Source organism: Camellia sinensis, chromosome 8 (assembly GCF_055761805.1).
Source record: "Camellia sinensis isolate YWXY chromosome 8, ASM5576180v1, whole genome shotgun sequence".
NCBI classification, from domain to species: domain Eukaryota; kingdom Viridiplantae; phylum Streptophyta; class Magnoliopsida; order Ericales; family Theaceae; genus Camellia; species Camellia sinensis.
The window spans coordinates 18,843,131-18,849,479 of record NC_138968.1 but is presented as its reverse complement, the minus strand read 5'-3'; the positions used below and the strand labels follow the sequence as shown (position 1 = coordinate 18,849,479).

At 36.5% G+C, this 6,349-nt stretch overlaps 1 pseudogene; it reads right to left on the bottom strand.

Annotated features, from left to right (window-relative positions):
* Positions 1 to 865: 865 nt before the first annotated feature.
* LOC114311950 (uncharacterized) lies at positions 866 to 3,987 on the bottom strand (annotated as a pseudogene).
* Between the last annotated feature and the right edge of the window lie 2,362 nt (positions 3,988 to 6,349).

The window sequence follows — 6,349 nt, the reverse complement described above, 5'->3', positions numbered from 1 at the left end:
GCTGTCTTAATAAGGTTCAGAAAGGTGTTTCCATTCTTGCAGAAGAAAAAGAAGAAAAATAAATGAATGAAACGGTTTGGAGTAAGGGACAATTACTTATCAGTGGGGGTAAGAAAATTATATTATAAGTCAGTGGAAATTTTTTTATAATTGCAAGACAAATGAATGATATAATTTTAATTACAAATGTGTGGAAATTGTTCTTCACGCACCCTCTTGCTTCCTTCCATCTTCATGGAGAACAATTTCCCCACCTTTGTAACTAAAATTATATCATTCATTTATCTTGTAATTATAAAAAGATTCTCACTGACTTATAATATAATGAGTAATATTAGGGATCCCAAATATTAGATCTCACACCCATGTAAGACATTTATTTAAAATGTTGATAAAATATTTGGAATCTATAGCATTTTTCTAATATAATTTTTCTATCCCCACTTATAGGTAGTTTCCCCTTAGAGTAATTACATTATGAAGAATATTTATATCATTAAACAAACTAACAACTAATCTACAACAACTTGAAACATAGAGAATGAGATTCACTTGGAATATCAAGAAGCATAATCAACAACAATTTGACGTAGTCAAAGCCAATAAATACAATGATCTCTCTGATGCAAAATTTCTTATACATACGAGTTAGTAAATTGCAAAAATCGAAATTTCCCACTACACATTAATCGCTTCTAAAAGTTCTCAAGACCATTCCATGCATGCTAATATCAAGAACACACATAAGTGGTCTTGAGAGATCAAAGAATGCGTTCAAAGAAAATGGCAAATCCATTTATTTTTAACAATTTAAAATTTCTATTGAACTCTACCAACCAATTGGGGAAAAAAACAGAACAAACTTTCAGTACTTTCCGCACAATGAATGCCACTTTAGTTTCAACTGGTACCATAAAGGAGGAATACCCAAAATCCCTCGCTCCAATCTTCAATCGAACACATCAAAATGTGCACGTCACAGAGAATCCAAAAGAACCTGGGCAGGCACAGCCGGTAAAAGCACTGGACGAGCTTCCTCAGGCACTGTTCCAGCTAATTCACGAGCTTTCTGGAGATGCGAATTACCTACAGATGCCATCTTAACAGCAACATCACACAAACGCTCGCAAGAGTCCATGAAATCTCCATTTGGCCTCCTTGATTAACCAACAACCTGTGTTTGGCTGCCACTTTAGCAGGTATGTAAGAAAACTGACGGCTGCAGCTGGCACGGTACGGCAACGACTTAAACAGCAAAAGAAGGCCACTAGCCTTGCCAATATGTGAAGCTGCATGATCTGCAGCAGTGGACTTGATACCACCTGCTTGAAGAGTCATGTACAAGATAGTTGAAACAATGTCCTCGGCATACCACTCCAACTCTTCCATAGTTTCTGGGATTTCAATAACCTCTCCTTTGCATCATTGATTCGAGCTTCAATGGATCGTGTCAACCAGCCCTTGTTGATTTTATGCTCATATATTGTAACGCCCTCAAAATAATAACAATAAACCCATCAATATAGACATGCATCGATATATAAAAGTCCCACATTCTACTATTCATCAGAGTTTCATTACAAAAAGTATTACATGTTAACAACAAAAGCGAATGCCCTAGGGGCTTATAGTTTTTCAAGTTAACACTTGGATACAAAAAGGGAGCACTAGGTCAATTACACCTTAAGCCCTTGGCTTGAATTTACATGTAATACATCAAAAGAGAAAAGACAACAAAAAAAAAGACCATCAGCCTCAAGCCTCCCAAGCTATGTCCTTGGAGGTGGCATGCTACCTGTACCTGAAAATGATGTTCCCATATAGGGTGAGCCACAGCCTAGTAGAAATACACTAAACCAAATATGAACAATGACTAAAAGATTAGCAGTTGATAGATGGCCAACACTGATACTCTCACTTATAACACTTTACAGTTTCATGACATACAAGTCCATGTTACAGTCCATTTTCCAATTCTTTTCAATTCTCAATTTATAACCATGGCTCATAACCTGGCCAAGCAACTTATATGAGACAGTAACTCATATTAAACACTTTCTCATTTCATAATAGATAAGCATACTAGCTATATCACACACCAACAGATAAGTATACAAGCTATATCATTACTTCCATAGATATGCATAGGAGCACTATCACACTTCCAAGGACAAGCATATGAGCTGTGTCAACACATTACTAGATAAGCATATGAGCTCTATCTATGGAGTCCATCCCCTATCTTCTCCCAACAACATCCGGTTTAGAGGTCCATCCCCTATCTTCCCCTAAACCGTGGAGTATATCCCCTATCTCCTCCAACACGACACAATGCATATAAACAATAATTATACACATCATCACACAATACATAAATTTAATGTATTCTTTCAACCGTCATACTCAATGACACATTCCAGTGATTAGTTTCAGTTTGCCTAATCATCATGCATTATCTACAACAATCAAGACTATCCTCCACCGATAGCCCAAAGTAGTTATTTCTATACAGAAAATAAATGCAACAATGGATATATAATCAACATTTCAACTAGGTGAGCGATAAATAATCCAACTACACCCTTTAATCCCATACCTTTCCAAATCAATTCCTCATTTCTCATAATTAATTATGCGAATTAATTAACCAATGTAATTAGGGCATTTTCCATAATTAACATTACAACCCTTAGGTTTCATTTTCATTAATGTTTTAACATTAATTTCACTTTTCCATGCCAAACATGCATCTAGGTTTTATATAGTTAAAACCCCAACTTTTGTAAATTTACACAAAAGCCCCAAACTTTAACAAAATTACCAAACCAACCCTAACATCTCAAAATACTAAAATTTAAAGACAAAACCCATAATGAGGAGTAGGTTATCCCTACCTCAAAAGATGACTTCCAACCAAGAAGGTGAAGAAAATGAAAATGCTCCAAACCACGAATTTCTCGGATCAAAAGATAGCCCTCGACGATCAACAACTTTTTTGTAAAGGCCAAAGGTGAGGAAATCACTCCTACTAGATCAATACCTAGAGAGAAGGTAGAGTTCTAGAGTGAGAAGCTCAACAATGGGGTTTTTGGGAAAGTAAGAGAGAGAAGAAAAGTGAAAAAGTGATTTAAAATGACCCAGCAGATAACTCATATACGCATGACCCGCTCGAGCGTAGAATAGAGCGCTCCAGCGTAAAGCATAAACATCTGGTCTCGCTCGAGCGCATAGATAACCGCTCGAGCGCCAAGAAACAAAAGCAAAACACATCCGCTCGAGCGTGAAAACCAGTTCGCTCGAGCGCAGATTTTCATCTCCCAGAACTTTACAGGAAAAGGACTACCCGCTCGAGCGCCAACAATACCGCTCGAGCGCGACCCGCTCGAGCGCAAGAAACCCGCTCGAGCGTAGAAAACACACCTGCAGAAGTTTTGCAGGGCCACGAAATACTGGAAGTGTGTAAACCCCGCTCGAGCGCAATAAGACCCGCTCGAGCAGACCGCCTAAAAACTGGGCAACAAGGAATTGAAACCAAGGCCTAACCAACCTGTAACAACTCTGCCCAAAACATCCTAAAACTCAATCAAGCGGAATTAAAGGACGACAACAAGATAGATACAACTACCAACTTCACGGAACCGAGTCCGGAATACAACAGAACAGTAAAGGGACAACCGGGATCGCTATATATATTACTAATGACAGGGTTTGAGCTGTTGGGTGCTCAATTAATTTGTTGGCAAATATCTTGTCTATAGCTTCTCGCCACCAGAGGAGGGTGCATAAGGCCGATTTTGGGATCGGAAGCAATATCCATGGCTCTTGCTGTTTCAATATTGAAAGCACGGAGAGCAAACGCAACCTTCCGCATGTTCGGGGGAAGTTCAAGAAGGTAGAAAGATAATGATGGTAGTCATAATTTCGTATTTGCTGTACACAGTAGGAGAAAGCCGTCCGTATGCCACCAGAGGCTGATGCACCACTCATTAAATCCCAGCTACGGTTTCCCTCCTGCAACCGTATTACTTAAAAAGCAAGGAAACTGTTTATTAGAAAGGCATAAAGGAGGAAATAATCAGCAATGCTAGGTATCATGAAAAAGTTTTCATGAAAATAACCAAGAAAGCTTTTGTGACCCTTGGATTACACTTAGAATAAAGCACCACACACTAATCAAGGTAATCCAAAGATCATAAATCTTTCATGATCATTTTCATGAAAAACTTTTCGTGATCCCTTACTTTTCTCGGAAACAATATCCATTTAAAACAAAGGGTTACACAAGAAGGAAATCATGAACCTTGCCTGACAAAAATATGCTTCGAACCAAACTATGAAGTTCTGGGACTATCTTAGAGGTTTTGCGGCTGAGAATCAACACCCTTCGCTATGTTTGGGTGATCTCAATAAAGTTGGCTCGGTGTAGGAAAAGCAAGGACAGACTGAACATTTTCAAAAGCTCTTACTTGCATTGTGCTTTTATGGACTTGTTCAAGGGCCCTCATATACATTGTACAATATAAAATAAAATAAAATAAAATGATGAGAAGGATGATATTCGAGAATAACTAGATCGTGCTTTAGCTATAGTGGGGTGGAGACAACTTTTTTTCCCATATGCTAGGTATATCATGAGGTATGCCATGGCTCTAATGATTGTCCCTTCTATTGTTCTGTAGTATACCCCTATGTTACATTACATGGACCTCTCAAAATAAATTAAATACTCATGTTGGACACTCGATACTTGAATAAAAGTGTGGGATATGGTTATGATACTTCTCATTGGGCACTCCTTATATATTTATAGATAACACTATTATTATTATTATTATTATTATTATTATTATTATTATTATTTTTATTATTATTATTATTATTGTATATGTGTGTTATATAATTGTTATAAAATGAGTAAAATACCTTTTTGACAATGTATGTTACATATAATACTATTTTATTTTACATAATAGATCAAATATAAAAATATGAACTTTTTTCCAGAGTCTAAGTACCTTTAAATTTGAGATTTGATAGATCCGACCTCTAAATATGTACCCATACCCAACACCTATACCTAAGTCTATGCAACATAAGTATTCCCCTTAAAAAAGTCTCTTGACTAGACTGTTTAAATTTGAAAGTATTTAGTTGACAAATTCTGAGTGCAGGATGTTGTTCAATCCAAGTGGCAGGCCATTCAAACTAGTTCCCTTATATTTAAGCTTTCTCAAAAGCTCAAAAGGTGTCAGAGCAACCTTAAACGTGGAGTTGAGATGACTTTTGGAAATAACAAGATTAAAGTTGTTAATATAAAGTCTCAGTTCGCCGATATTCAGCTTCAACCCTTTATGGAATCTAACCTTCAGTCCCAAGAGATGTTAAAATCTGAAAAGGAGACTCTTATGAAAAGGCAAGAAATGTTTTTTCACCAATGCTCAACAGAATCACTTAATCAAGGCGAATGATAGCAGTGGAGGTTTTCCAATTACTTCAAAGCTCTGGCCCCAGGAACATGGAAGAAGTTCTGGTGCAATGGGTTATGTAGAGTGTCTCAACAATTTCCTACTTGGTGTTTGCTAATTGAGAAAAGTAAGCTTCTTTACTTCCCTTCATAGGTCTTCATCAAGGAGACCCTTTGTCCCTATACTTTTTTCTGCTTGTTGCCAATGTGCCTTCTAAATTGTTTTCAACAACGTAATTTCTTGTTTAAAATTAAGAGATATTGCCCACTATTCTCCCACATTTTTGTTGCTGATGATGCTAATCTTTTTATTAAAGGAAATATTCAGGAATGTCGAAATATAAACTACACCAAATTTAGAATAACTAGTAATTTAATGCCACGTAATCACTTCAATCAAACAAGTATAAACTGTACCACACAATATCCAATCTACCCCAAGATTATCAAAACTATCAGTGGTTCCAACACTCCCCACTTGAAAGCCACTAATACTACTTACACTCTTACTAACCCAAACAACCATCCCGAATTGATGGATGTGGAGAGAATTTTTTGGGTGTATTTAGCACATCCCGAATTGAAAATGCAAGAATTTTTCTTGTTGATCTCATCAATTTCACCCTTCCCTCTAACTGTGCACTCAGGGACAAAACTTACACTTCATCTTTGCGAAACAAGACATGCATAATATTTTTTTACCTATTGATATAAGCTATGAGATTCCAATTCAAGAATGGAAAATAAACTAATGCTAGTTTACTACAGAAAAGATAAAACCATTATCTATTCACATTAACAACAAATTAATAAAAGAATTATCATACAACAATTTATTCTTTGTAAATTTCAACTTAATCATCAATCAAAATGATGGAACTCAAT